This window comes from Fukomys damarensis, unplaced genomic scaffold, assembly GCF_012274545.1.
Source record: "Fukomys damarensis isolate Sample0158 unplaced genomic scaffold, DMR_v1.0_HiC HiC_scaffold_23, whole genome shotgun sequence".
Classification (NCBI taxonomy): Eukaryota; Metazoa; Chordata; class Mammalia; order Rodentia; family Bathyergidae; genus Fukomys; species Fukomys damarensis.
The window spans coordinates 45,633,607-45,648,775 of record NW_022900935.1 but is presented as its reverse complement, the minus strand read 5'-3'; the positions used below and the strand labels follow the sequence as shown (position 1 = coordinate 45,648,775).

General features: G+C 47.0%; 1 long non-coding RNA gene across 2 annotated transcripts in view; it reads right to left on the bottom strand.

The window, feature by feature from the left end:
* Positions 1 to 7,192: 7,192 nt before the first annotated feature.
* The window catches only part of LOC104864601, an 8,534-nt gene continuing 557 nt past the window's right edge, over positions 7,193 to 15,169 (bottom strand). Inside the window, exons 1-4 of one of the 2 annotated variants that reach the window (XR_780947.2) lie at positions 14,495 to 15,103; positions 11,348 to 12,430; positions 8,236 to 8,368; positions 7,193 to 8,079 (exon numbers count right to left, since the gene is read on the bottom strand). This is a non-coding gene — a long non-coding RNA (uncharacterized LOC104864601). Of the gene's footprint in view, positions 8,080 to 8,235; positions 8,369 to 10,298; positions 12,431 to 14,494; positions 15,104 to 15,169 lie in introns of those variants that run through there. The other variant, XR_780948.2, reaches the window with a different exon arrangement.

Genomic DNA, 15,169 nt, shown 5'->3' with positions numbered 1-15,169 from the left:
ATATATATACATATATATATATTGAATTTTGGGAAACTTTAACAGTGCTGCCAACTTTGGAAAGAGTCATCCCAATTTACTGTGTTGAGTTGGCATTGTACAGAAATGGACAGCCATATGGGTCTAGAAATGTTAATTTATTTTTATTTTTATTTTTTATTTTTTATTTTTTTTCCATGTGTACAGGGGTAATGCACTGTATTGAATATGTAGGGTCATATCTACATGGGTTTGATTACAGAAACTAATAAAGTATTCTCTAAATAATGAAGAAAAGAATAAGATAAGACTATAAGAGCAAGAAGCAATTTAAATATGTTTGGGGACCATTTTCATCCCCAGAATTAAGGATTATTTTAATGTTACATCGTTGCCTTTATTCTTTTACTTTCCTTTTTAGTTTTATTTTAGGATTCTCTATTTTTAATGTTCATACAGAGATTTCTTTAACTGAAATACTGAATAGTTTCTTTGGTGTGAAAAACTATAATAGTACACAGGTTCCTAATGAGATAATTAATAATGTGAAATAGGAAGTAAAGGGCTAAAGAAATAGGGAAAGTGGGAAGGGTGGGGGAAAGGTAATAAGGGAGAGGAAAAAATATGAGAAACTGAAAAAATGGAAATAAAGTGTTTATAAATGGGGAGGGGAGGAGGGGGTGAAGGGAGGGCAGGGACAAGGGGAAAAATGAGAATCAAGACCTATTATGCAAAGGTACAGAATCCCAGTGATGAATGCAACTGTATTGTATACCTAGATTGTACCAATAAACTCAATAAAAAAAAACTTTAAAAAATAAATAAATAAAAACAATTAAAACTATAGTCAGCTGAATTTTCCTATGATTATTTGTAAACACTGAAATCCAGTGATTAAACAGAAGTTAGAGAAAGAGAGAGAGAGAGAGAGAATGACAGGCCAATCTCCCTAATGAACACATGCAGAAATTTTACTAAGATACTGGAAAACAGAATGTAGCAAATTATCAAGAAGATTATTCACCCTGACCAAGTAGGATTCATCCCAGTGATTCAGGGATGATTCAACCTGTGCAAATCAATAAATGTAATCACTATATTAACAGACCAACCACATGATCATTTCAGTAGATACAGAAAAAGCATTTGAAAAAGTCCAACACCCATTCATGATTTTTTAAAAATCTACAAAAAATTGGAATATATGGTCTTTACTTCAATCTGACAAAAGCCATCTATGACAAACCAACAATCAACATCATACTAAATGGAGAAAAAATGAAAACTTTCACTCTAAAGTCAGGAAAAGACAATGATGTCTACTCTCACCGCTCCTGTTCAATATATTTCCAGAAACATTAGCCAGAACAAGTAGACAAGAGAAAGAAATAAAAGGAATAATGATAGGAAGGGAAGAAGTTAATTTATCATTATTTGAGGATGACATGACACTCTACATAGAAGACCCCAAAACTCCACCGAAAGACTTCTAGGCTTAGTTATCAATTTAGTAGCATACCTGTATACAAAGTCAGCACTAAAAAATCAATAGCATTCCTGTATACAAATAACAAACTCACCAAGACAGAAATTAGGAAACCATACCTTTCACAATAGCATCCAAAAAATGAAATACCCAGGAATCAATCTAATGAAAGAAGTAAAAGATCTTTACATTGAAAACTATAGGACTCTGAAAAAGGATATTGATGAAGATAACAGAAAATAGAAATAGATCCCTTGTTCTTTGGTAGGAAGAACCAATATAGTAAAAATGGCCATACTTCCAAATTTGTTACACCCATTTAATGTAATCCCAATTAAAATAACATACTTTACAGAATTAAAGAATCCTAAAATTCATTGGAAACCAGATGAGACCTAGAATAGTAAAAGCAATTCTGGGTGACAAAGGCAAGGCAAGGGCATCACAATTCCTAACTTGAAATTATACTACAAAGCTACCATGACAAAAATAGCACGGTGCTGGCAAAAACAAAAAACAAAAAAACAGACTTGAGGCTCAGTGGAGCAGATTAGAAGATGCAGAAACAACTCCAAACATATTCAGCCACCTGAGAAAGGGGCTGCAGGTTAAGTTGATCAACAAAGCTAACAATTTAATCAACCACACCCATGTAATGAGAGGTGTAGTTCTCTTTTTGGTTGAATCCATCTCTGTTTTTGGTATAATACCTGCTTCTAGGAATGAATATTGCTTCCCTTTCAATTTCATTAAAGAGTGTGAGGAGTAGCAGCATTAGATCTTCTCTTAATTTCTTGTAGAATACAGTGGTGAATCCATCAGGACCTGGGCTTTTCTTTGTTGGTGGATTTTCAATTACATCTCAATTTCATTGACTGATATTGGGTTATTTCAAATTTTTATATCTTCTTGATTCAGATTTGGCAATTTATATGTATCTGGGAATCTGTCTATTTCTTCTATGTTTTTCATCTTATTAGAATACAGGTTCTGGAAGTAGGTATTGATGATCTCCTGCATTTCTGCAGTATCCATTGTGATTTCACCCTTCTCATTCCTAATTGCATGAATTTGAGTCTTTTCTTTCTTTTTTTTTATAAGGTTGGCTAAGGACTTGTCAATTTTATTTAATCTTTCAAAGAACCAACTCTTCAATTCATTGATTCTTTGTATTGTTTACTTATTATCCATTGCGTTAATTTCTCTCAGATCTTTATAATTTCTTCCCTCAGATGATCTTCAGGCTTGACTTGCTCTTCTTTTTCCAGAAGCTTGAGGTTTGTCATTAGGTTGTTTATTTGAACTCGCTCTGTTTTTCTGATACAGGAATTCACTGCTATAAATTTTCTCATAGGACAGCATTCATTGCAACCCATAAGTCCCAGTATGTTGGACTGTAATTATCATTTAATTGTAGAAACTGTTTAATTTATTAATTTTACCTGTGACTCGTTGGTTGTTCAGGAGGGTGTTATTTAATTTCTCTGTGTTTATGAAGTTCTTGTGGTTTCTTTTGCCATTTATTTTCAATTTCATTGCACTATGTTCTGGTAATAAACAGGGGGGTAGGATAACAGGTCATAGAATATGTGGTGCTGTCATGCCAGTTTGGGGGTGCTCCTTTTAAGGGTTCCAGGTGAGAGAACTGCATCTACTGCTTTATAAACTCATGTCCATGGTTTTTCTGATATGATCTGGCATGCTTACACACCCATATGCTCTCAATTAAACTCAATAAGTTAATTTTCTATTGGCATGAATAAATTATCAGTTTGGGCCTTGTGGTTATAGCATAATGATGTTCACTTACACAAACAAGGCTTAGAATAATTCTGAAATGACTTGAATGCAAATGTAGTGACCAAGGTCAAAATACTACTTATAAAATGAAGTGACTCAGGGATAAGTACAGCCTTGAAGTTGGTGTCCTGTACAACATAAAGTAGCTCAGATCATAACAGCCTGCTTTTCATAAACTTCTTCAGTCCATGCACTTCTAGAGCCTATTTTAAATACAGAGACCATAAGGATCGAGTTAAAAACATCCAGTAGTATTTTCCCTGTTCATGATTTCCAGAGGACTTCCCATTTCACCCAGGAAAGCAAAAAAACCTTCAGAACCTGCACTCCAACCCTTTAGCTGTCCCCACCACTTCCTACTGCCCTGAAGCTCCATTCTTCCAGGTTTTCAGGATTTTCACATAAACTATGGAAGTGCCTATTCATTAGCAACACTGAGAATGTTCTTATTGTTCTCCAGCATCTCAACTCCCTTTCTCCTAGTCCATTAGCACCTCTGGGTTCACATCAGAGTGTTTGTGTGTTTGTAGTCTGACATGGATAATGTATTCCATCACTCAGGAGACAGAAAGGAAGCCCAACCCTTCCCTTTTCCCTTGACATCCAGAAGAGGGAGTGATCCCTTCCCCATGCTTCTCCTTGCCTCCTCAAGAGTGACCTGGAGCACTTAGCCCCATCTCTTCTTCCACTTCTAGTTTTTCCAGCATCCACCTTCTAGGTCACAATGACAGCAGCCTTGGCCAGGTGGACAGCAAGTCAGCCCTTCTCAGCTCTGGTGCTCCTGGAACCTTCCTAAGGAGCAGCCAGAAAGCCACACATAACAGGGAGCTTATAGGATCAGAGCCTATTGCCAATGTTCCCAAACTTCCGTGATCAGGGTCGTGATCAACACAACTGGCCCTCCTAGAGACTCCTCAAAGGCAGCAGCAGTGGAAACATAAGAGCTGTCGATGAAGTAGCCATTTCTGCCAAAGACCCAAAGAGCTTTTACCACTAGGATTCAGACATTCTAGATCCCCAGTGGAAGTTCTGGGAGATAGTCACTTTGGCCACAGCAGGCTTTGAAAACAGATGACACTGTCCAGCAGCCTCCTGATGACTTCACTCTGCAACCTCCAGGTGCCCCTTCCCCCAGGCAAGGGAGTCAGAAAGCTTTCACTGAGCTAGGCAGAGAAGGCAGAAAGTCTGCTTCCAGAATGGGAACTGTAAGACTTGAATAGGCTAAAGTGACTCCATGCTAATAGACCAGACTGTGCTTCTTCATATGCTAATTGCTACCTTGGTTAACAGCCCGCCCAGGGGCAAATGGTTTGACAAAAGGTGACCCTAGAACATTTCCTGCATAAGATAAGCAATGTGTTTGCAGTCTTGTTCTGTGAATTCCCTGACTCTTTGTTTAGAAAAACCTTATAAAAAGTACCTCAGCCCCTGAGCAGTTGCCTCTCTGAGCCACCTGGCTCCGGGAGTGCCGTCTGGCTAGACTAATAAAGGTCTCTTTTACCATCTAGCCTGGTGTGTTCCTTCCTGGGTTTCTCGGTTCTCTGTCGTGTTCCCGGAGCCTCGCTGGGTGTTAGGGCCCAGCCTCGTGGAGGCCTTTCGGCTGTCCACGCTCCGTGGAGTGGAAGTGAGACTTTAGGTCTTACAGGAACACCATAGCAAAAGCGCAGAGGACAAGAGGCCGAGATTTTTTCCTGCTCCTCAAGGAGAACTACACTTCCCAGGAGAGTCGGGCCTGCCTCAAAACCTACACCTCCCAGAAGACTGTACAACTACACTTCCCCGGAGGCTCCGCGCCTGCCCAGAGGCACTGTGGGTGGTTGGCGACCAATGTGGGTCCTGCTGGAGACCTTTACCTCACGCATTTGTGGTTCACGCCTCTGATTGGCACCTAGCAAATGGGGCGGGGCTGTGATCCCTGACCCAACGGCTGCTGGATCCTCCGAGCCGGGGGTGGGGCCCAAGAGGTGGGTCAGCTAGCAAGCTGGGAATGAGTAAAACCCCGACCACCGCACACTGGTGACGCTGGAAAAGAGAAGAGACAAGAACAGAGCTGCAGGTTTGCAGGCTTGAAGGTCCAGAGAAGGCTCAAGTTTGAGGAGCCAACAAAGCCACCGCCAGGGCAAGCGAAAAACCAGGCGAGGTGGCCCGGAACCGCATAGTCACACCCTCTCGTGGAGCGCTGACTGTCTCTCTGCAAGCTGGCGGCGGGGAGGACTGCAGAAGGCGCTCCCCTTGCCTTAGCTGCTCTTGTGTCGGTCCGCTTTCCCTAGGTCCTGGTGAGCAGCAAACCAGCTCTAGACTCAGCAGGTCGCAGCATAGATCCATTTCTTACTGTATGGGTCAGGAGACAGAAACACATGAATGATTTAAGAGGAAGTTTGGTTGTCTGGAGATAGGATGCTACTGTGTGACCCAGGCTAGCCTTGAACTCGTGGACTCAAATGATCCTCCTGCCTAAGCATCCTGAGGACCTGGGGCAGCAGGCATTTACCCAGCTAGCAGGAAAATTTTAATATAGGAAGAACTGTTTATTAGGAAAAAGAATTGCAGAAGAGCTGCATGTAGATATAGTGCATGCAGAAAAGAGTTTATAAGAAAAGGCTGAATTAGAAAAGAACTCAGAACGCCAGGGATTTGGCTAAGTGGCACAGTGTTGGCAGAGAGGGAGGGAGGAGGGAGACGTGGTGTTCCCAAGAACAGGGAAGAAGGCTTTGACTTGGCCCTAAGGGGTGGGGCTTTTCCCTGTTGTTCCCACCCCACCACTACCCTCTCTGCCCTCTGTGTTGCTGTGTAGTGTTCCTACCCCAGCCAGGGTGTTTCCCTCCATCAGACCTTTCAGGACACTTGGGCCCTTTCCAGAGACCATGACTGTCCTCCCACTTTCAACCAGGTTATCTCCCTCACCTCACACTGCTGGAGGATGTGACCATGGCTTCAGTCACCCATGCTTTCAGCTCACTGATGTCCTTCACGTGCATCTTTGTCCCAGACCAGCTCTCTCAGCTCTGTTGCATATTCACCTGCCACTAGCACCTCCACATCCACAGAGAAGCAGGAGGGGACAATGAGGTTGTTGGGCAGGACTCCATGGGGCCTGGAGCCTTGATCTTGACTACATATCTATCTCTTCCCCTTGCTAACTTTAGTCTGTATCTGCTGGTAATAAGAACCACAAGCAGACCAGCTGTCTGGGTGGAGTCCTTCTAGTGTACCCCTGAGCCTCAGCCTGCATTCCGAGGGCAGACCCCAGCCACCTTGCATGGTCTGTGTTTGTTCTTTGACCTGTGCTTCTGACACATGGACCTCCTGCCTGTTCCTGGTGGGCACCATGTTTGCCCTGATGCCCGGTCTTCAGCCTGACATTCCTCCACTGTTGACCCCATGTCCAGAGTCTTGTCAAGTCTATTTACTGCTCACTTCCTCTGCAAGGACTTTCTTAACCATCCAACCTGAACAAGCCCTCACTTCCCAGGCCCTTTCTCACATCTACTGGGTTTTTTTTCTTCTCAGCACTATCACTACCTGAGTTATCTTACTGAGTTGCTTTCTTGTTTCTCTTTCACTCTAAAGCAGTCCTTGGGATCAGGAAGGTTTCTGTGTTGCTTCTTTTTCTGTCCCTAATGATGGCAATAAATTAGGAGAGGTGTCAGGAATGAGGGACTGGCAGCAGTCTCCAGGCTCGCAGCCTCTCCTACCCCTGAACACCCATGCAGCCTGTAGCTCTGTGTTCCTAATGGGAATCTTCATGGCTCAGCAGTGGCAAAATATCATCTTGCCTGACTAGTTTCTATTGCCATGTAACCAGTTACCCCTGCAGGGGAGTTTTAAGCTTACCCCCCACACCAAAGCTTGCATAATTTTGATCTATGGAATAAACTGACAAAAACAGATTAATAGAGAAATATTATGCCCATTTATTTCATCCCTAAGCACAAGAGTCATATACAAGTGGGATGAGATGAGGCAGGATAACTGAGCCAAACCAAGAGACAGGGACTCAGAATATAGGAAGGGCAGTGGCACAGGATGCAGAGTATGGGAGGCACAGAGGGACAAGGGTTGTCCTGTTTCCCCGACAGTCTTCCAGCAACAGACCCCTGTGGTCATCTGTCTGGGCCAGATCCGTAACAGGCAGGCAGAAAGAGGGTAGACATCAGACCTGCATCCACTGTTTATCAGTTCAGGTGGGTGTCAATCTCTGTCACAGCATTTCAAAGCCCTCCCTGAAGCTGCAGAGATCTGCAGTTTGTCTAGCCATCTTGAAATATGCCAATGATACATGACACACTTTAGAGTCCCATACCCTAAAACTTAAAACTTAGAGTAAAGAGCACTCATTATCAGTTGCTGTGGATCAGAAATCAAGGTGTAGCTTCACTGGCTGCCCCAGGCTTAGGGGCTATTCTAGGGCTCTGTCAAGTTCTTTTGGCCATGATCCCAGTCCCACCTTAGACAGGTCCATGGAGCTCTACCTCCACCGAGCTGTCCTGTAGTGTTGACAGGCCTGGTCATGTGGGCCTCTCAGGGATTCCTTGGAGCAGGGTTCCCAGGGTGAGGGCATGGCCATAATGTTTCTTATGTCAAAGACAAGGTTGAATACTGGGCTGGGAAGTGGAAATCCAGCTGAGCAGAAGTTAGAAGTTAGCTTGTCCAAGGAGAGGCAGACATCCAGTCATTTCCTCATTCTGCAAATACACATCTGGCCAGCAGAGGGAAGAGTAGCCAAGCCAGTGACCAGGCCCAAGATCTTAGCCAGAAAAGCTTGGAAGGAGCTGTGGCTGCAAATGATGGCTCTCTCAGCAAGGCAGATGTGGCTGTGGACAAGAAAGAATTGAAGATGAGAAACAGGCTACTGAAGCAGGTGGGAATGCTGGGAGCTCCTCAGCCTGCACATAGCCACTTTCTGCAGCCTGTGTCTCCTGTCACTGTATCACCTGACAGAGACCAGTCAGAGCAATGGGAATAATCACCAAGTCAAGCAGAGGAGGCTCAGAAAAGCTCAGCGGACAGAGGTGAGCACTGTGCCCCTGCGTTCTAGTCTCAGGTTCTTGTCCCAACTATGTTCAGGCCCTTTTCTGGAGGCCTGTGGAGAGCTGAATGCAGCTGCATGAAGGGGGAGAGACAGCATTTGGATCCAGTAGATGCACACAGATATCTCCCCACCAGGGCTGGCCCCTTCCTTCCCTCTATCAGTCAGCCTGACAACCCTCCCTCCAGCCTGCTGTGGAGAAAATGTCCCCACCTCCTGCCTTTCTGCTCACCCCTACAGGCCCTGAGAAACAGCCTGAGGCTTGGCTACTGGCCCTCAGGGCACTGCCTGCACATGATGCCCATCCCCAGCCTCTCCCTAGATGTGCAGGCTCTGACCCACAGTCACCAGCTCCCAGGGCCTGGCTCACACACCACCACCAAGGGTCACTGAGCTTCTCAAAGCACCATTCTACCCTCTGGGATTCCTGTAGTATAGGGCTGGGCTCCCTAAGCAGCCATTCCAAGCTGTGTATGGATATCAATGACAGGCTTCATTGTAACTGTGGTTGAGCTCCCTGAGTACTGGGTTATTTTCTTGTAAAGGGATGCATGTTCCGGGAAGGATTGGTCTGTAGAAATCGGGTCTTGACATCTGCTCCAGATCCCTTGCCCTCTCTGTGAGAAGCAGCATGGACTTTGTGGCCACAGGTGCAAATTTGCAGACCTGGCTGTTTTGTTCATCTGGGAACCAGCCTGGTTTCCAAGACCCAACTATGAAGGGACAGAGGCCTAGAGCAACATGGTGAACATCAGCGCTCATGTCCCTCCACAAGTGGCCCAGCCTCACAAGCCCCTCCAGGGGGATAGTGGAGCCCCCAAAACTGTTGCCCATCCCATCCCCTGACTTCTGAAGCCTCTGACAATAGAGAAAATAAATACAAAATAAACAAGCCATGTGCCACTCCATGTCCTCCAGAATCTTTATAAAGAAAAATAATAGGTGTTAACAAATATGGAGAAGTTAGAACCTTCCTGCATTGCTGATAAAAACGTGAAGTATGACAGAAGGGTCTCTTCAAAAAGTTAAGCACAGGGTGGGGATTGTCTCAGTGGCATAGCGCCTGCCTTGCAAGTGCAAGGTTCTGAGTTCAATTTCTGGTACCAAAAAAAAAAGTTAAGCACAGCCAGGCCTGCTAGCACACAAGTGTGATCCCAGCTACTCAGTTCACAAGTTCAAGCCCAGCCTGGACAACTTAGAACCTATTTCAAAGTAAAAAGACCTGGGAATGTAAGTCAGAGGTAGAGCACGTGCCTAACAAGATCCTGGATTCCATCCCAGCACCACAAAAAAAAGAAAAACTTAAGCACAGAATTACAGTACCAGATGACCCCACAGTGTCACTCCTAGGCCTATTCCCAAAAGAACTGAAAATTCATGCTCAAGCAAATACACAACTGTGGAGTTCACAGCAGTGCCACTTACAACAGCCAGCATGGAAGTGACCAAAAAGCCCAGCAACCAATGAGTGATGAGCAAGGCATTCATCTGATGGAGTGTGGTCTAGCCATGAAGGGATCAAGGCTCTGACACACACTTCAGTGTGGATGAGCCCAGGAAACATTGTAATCAGTGGAAGAAGCCTGACACAAAAGGGCACATAGTACACGATTCCATTTAGAAAAAAATGTCTAGGAAAACAACTCCACAAAGACAGAAAATAGATTAGTGTTTATGAGGAGTCAAAGGAGAGGGATTATAGGGGGTAACTCAATGGACGTAGCAGCTTAAGGTTGCACAACATTGTGAGTGCAAGATACCAATGAATTGTTCATTTTAACATGGTTAACTTTATATGAACTTCATCTCAATAAACATTTTTTAGGGCAGGGGATGTAGCTCAGTGGTGCAGAGCCTGCCTGACAAGCTTGAGACCCTGAGTTCAATTCCTTGTACCAAAAAAAAATTTTTTTATTAATTTATTTTTACTTTTAAGTACAGGGATCGAACTTGGGTCCTTGCACTTTCAAGGAAGGTGGCCGAACCACTGAGCTAAATCCCTGGCCCTAAAAAAAAATTTTCAAACCTAGTCATCTGTATGTGTCCAGTGCTCAGATGCCCAGTCAGTCAGCTCTGGCCTGCATTACAAGCTGTGTCTGGGACACCAGCCCAGCCACCCTTACAGAGAGGCACACAGCCTTTCCCACATCCACCAGCAGCCGCCTCCACTCTATGTCCACACCTTCCTCTTCACCTCATCTCCCTCTCCCAAGCCCCACCCCACACTGTGGAAGCCCTTTCTGACTCTTGGGTGGCATCACTCCCAGAGGGGACCCTGATGACCCACTGTGGCTCCAGCCACTCAGCAAGGACTTCGGTGCCTGCCCTCTGTCTCTCTGAAGCATCACTGGGACCCCACCTTTCTTTCTCTTTGACTGACACCCCAGGCCCTGCCCATCAGGCTTTCCTTCCCTCTGAATGATGCCGGGTTTTTCTCTTTCTACCTGAGGCTGAGCTTGTTTTGGGGGCCCTCCTGCACTTTGACCCCCACCACTAAAGCAGACCCCAGGCCCTTGAATATATGGTCAGTTTCTCCCCAGCTATGCCAGAACTTGAGTTTCCCTGACTCTCTCTTCCCTTTCTTGTCTCTCTCTAGCCTCCTAGTTGGACCTCTAGGAACAGCACCTTGGGAGTGTCTCACTGCCCTCTGAGTAGGGGGTTCCCCCAACTTGCTGACTCTCGCCAGTGTCAAGGGTATCCTTCACCATGGCAACCCATCCCTAGGTACCTAAGCTCTTTATAGGTCTATTGGCCAGAAGGAGCAGGTTGGGTGGAGAAAGAGGTTCCGCTGTTCTGCATGATCCACCCAGCATGGCCCACCCCAGCCTGCTTGGGAGGGAAGGGGTAGCCTCTCTTTAGGTGGAATTTCAGAGGGGTCTTAAAGGGAATGTGCCCAGATGTCTTCATTGAGTGTGTTGGGTCTCAAATGTGTTGGCTCTCTCTCCCCTGGGCTCTGACCAAGGCATAAGAGGCTGGCTTCAGCTGGGTCTCAGCCATCTTAAGTGGTCAATCTTTTGGACCATGCCTCCTCCACATAAGTTCAGGCGGATTACCTTCCTACTGCAGAAAGTGCTGTGTGCAGGCAGAGGCCAGCATTCCCACCTGCTTCAGTATTCTATTTCTTGTCCTCAATTCTCTCTTGCTAAGCAAATAGGGGGAGCATTCTCTAGGTCCACAAATGGCCACTCCTTCCACTTAGCATGGCTCCTGGGTCACAACCAAGGGAGAATCCATTGGGAAGATGCTGGAAATTTAGCTGGCTTTCCCCTTCCCACCCAGCCACAGACAGAACCCAGAGCCCCAGTTGTCTGCCACATCCTTGTTGCAGTGACTCTCGGGCCTAGGGACCAATGACCAAGCTTCAGTCCCCAGTCCAAGTCTGGGGTGCAGTTACAGGCAATAGAGGAGCCCAGGAGCCCACCTCATTTTTCCTGTCCCCAGTGAAATCTACAGTGGTTCTAAGGTTTGTCTGTCATTCTGAGCTTATCAAAAATGTTTCTGTTGCTTACAGTATTTTTTTTTTTTTAGCAGTGGTAAAAAGTTGCCTTTCTATAGTTAGAATGCCAGTCTGTGTGACAGCCAGAGCAGTTTCACAGTGAGCAAGAGGGCCTTGGTTCATTGTCTCTCCCTCAGCCCCTCAAGGGTTAAGGAGAGGTAGGGGTTAGGGTCAACTGCTGCAGTTCATTTTCTCTGTATGTTTGGAGTTGACTCTTCCCCCTAAGGGAACCACAGACATCCCCCCGCCACAAAGATCCTTTGGCCACAGACCCTCCTCACTGGCCCTGGGGATCCTGAATCTCCCCACAGCCATGTCACCTCCCTGTACAATCTGTTGGGAAGGAGTGGAGGAGGGTAAGAGAACCAGTGGAAGATGAGAAGGGGACAGGAGGGTAGGAGGCAGGTAGGGCAGTGGGTGGAGGGTAGCCCTGACAGAGGCAAAATTTGCCGGGCTTCTTCTCCAGGTCTATGGCCAGCCCCTGGCCCCTCAGAGCCTCTGTTTCAGCAGGTAGTAACAGTCAGCTTCATGGTTTGTGCACAGAGAAGCAGCAGGGTTCCCAGCACACTGAAAACTCTAGCAGAAGCTGTGTGACTATTGATGTGTCCTCATTGTATCCCTGTGACACTGGCTGCAGAACCTGGAAGAGAGGCAGGGTGGGGTGGTGTCCTCAGTGGCTGGGTTAGGCCAGAGGACCTGTCTGAGCCTCCCTCCTCCTGTGCTTGCAACTCCAACAGACACTGGCTGTGGCTTCCCCACGGGATCTTGGCCACTGCCCACTTGCAACAGCCACAGTGCCTCTACTGAGGGTGGAAGGACTAAGCTGCAGCAATGGGTGGGGGCCTCTAGGTTAGTGGCCTCCGGGGAAGCTGCCAGTGGATGAACTTCAGTTGTGTTGCCAGCAGCCTCCAGGGATGCTGCCTGGCTGCCTGGGGACAGCTCCACTCCAGCACCAGTGCCCCCTTGCATCACCATCCACTGTCTCTCAGGCTTCTCAACCATGGTGACAATAGTAGTCACACCTCCCAAGGGAGGCTCACTCCTGCAAGGCTGAATCCATCTGTCCTGATGTCCAGCCAGGAGATAACCTGTCTGGCCATGTGGTTCCCCTCTCTGATAGCAGTGAGGGCTGAGGCTGGTTGAGCATACTTGCTCCCTTCGTGGACAGAGGGAGATAAGTCTCTTTTGCACTCCTAAACCCCAGGAACCTCACTTACCACAACAGAAAGGGTGGGTGGGCTTGTTCCTTGGGCACCTATGCCTTCTGGTTCCAGCCTGCCAAGCCCTAGACTACCACCCTACTGTGGCTGGGCCAGTGGAAGCAGCTCCATCCCAGGATGAGGCTTCAGAAAACCCACAACCAAGGCCTTCAATGGCATATAGCATCTGTTACTTTGAGAAATGTGGGTATGTTTGCACTAATGAGAAAGACCCTCTTAAAAATACTGACATGGGGAGAAGCTGATGACAAATGTCAGGTCTGCAAAAAAACAGGTGGATTTTACAGAAAAGTGTGCCCACATTTTTCTGTCTAGACAACAAATCCACACGCTGCCTGTCTCCCATCTTCCCACCACATAGGGCCCTCTGGACATCAGCTCTGGGCAGAATTTGGGGGTCAGCTACCTCTTCTTGGACTCTGCCTCATGTTCCACTCAGAGACCTGGACAAGAAGATCTGGTGTACGTCCTCTGCCTCACCCATTCCCACTGGTCTTGCTGGCCACCTTCTCCTCCCTGTCCTGGGCCACCCTGCTTTTATAAGAAGGCAGGTGTCTCCTTCCAGTCTTCCTCTCTAAGGGGGAAGGCAGCAGGGTGATCAACTGCCCACTCCCTCATCTATCACCCTGAAATGTGCTCACAATAAAATTACTCATCCTTGGCCAGTGATAAATGAAATCAGTCTACAGGCAACTACACAGGGGTTGAAGTTCCCCATTAGGGATTCCAGAACTGGATGAGAAAAACCCAAGTAAATTGTCTTTGTGTTTGTGCACATCCTGGCCAGGGCCCATCTGCTGTGTGCTCTGGTCTATGAGACAATGTGCATGGGGTTCTATGTGTATGTACTCATAGCCTTGGGGCCAGGCCTCAGAGGGAGGCATCTAGGAGCTGGGGAGTAGGTGTGGCAACCAGGGCAGGGAGGCTACAAAATGGAGAGTTTGCATCTCAGGGCAAGGGGCTAGAGGGTCAGAAATGTAGGGTGAAACACAGGGAGAGGAACTGGCACAGAAGCAGTAAGTGGGCCTCCAAGGGAGGGGCCAGGCAGGCCCTGAGGGAAGGTTCATTTGTGGTGAGAATCTGCAGGTAAGTGGGGCAGAGCCTCTGGGCCTCGGGGCACCTGGCACACCTACAGTGGCAGCATTGTGGCAGTTGTCCCTGTGGGTCCTACCAAATCTCTAGTCTGTTCTTCCAGCAGAGGACTCTGATGAAGATGCCTGAGTGCCAGCGGCCCCAAGCCCAGAGGGACCCCTTTGGGATTCTGTTTCAGTTAGGAAGTCAGGATTCCTATGACAGCCAGAGTGCCAAGTTCCAGAAAGTTCAGAAGCTCAAAGAATAGGACTCATTCTGACCAGGGGAGCCAAGGAAGGATTCCAGAAGGAAGATGGTTTGGACCAGGTGCTGAGGATGAGCAGTGTCAACAGAGGGAGCCACAGCACTGCTCTGTGTGCAAGGCTGGAGCTTCCAAAGGAAGGGTTGCTTACCTGGTCTCCTAGGCTGGCATCCAGTCTGGCACAGAGACTGCTCGGTGACAATCAAATCAAGGAGAAATCAGGGTCCTGTGTGCACCTTGCAGGCTGTAGGTAACGGATCAGGAGAGCTCCTGGTGGTGAGGCCAGTAAGAAAGAATAGAGTCAGGAAAGAGTAGGGGCCGGAGAGAGCACTGAGGAGGGCCTCCTTTAACAGGCCACACTGTTTGAGGACACCGGACACGGACTGTGAGAACTGTGCTGCTTTTCTGCCTTTGAGGAAAGTGCCTGGCAGAGAGGAGGCCCCAGTGCAACACTGAACTCCAGACAGCACCCATGTGGCCTCCAACTTAAGATACCAGGGTTCTCTGCCTACTGCTGGTTGAGGGTTGGTGGTTTTCTCTCTCTTACCCCATGCAGGCTCATGTGAGGTGGAGTGGGGCAGACATTGCCTCAGATTAAATGCTGCTTTATTCTTCCCATGAAGACCTAAGAGTGAGACCTGAAAGAACCAAATGGCTCCCAAACCCAGAGCAAAGTGAAAATTTACAAAAGTAATCAGCATCAAAAAAACTATCACAGCAGGCCAGGAATGTAGCTCAGTAGCATAAGTGCCTACCTGGCAAGCACAAGGCCCTGAGTTCAATTCCCAGTACAAAAAAAAAAAAAAAAAAAAAAAAAAAACCCCCC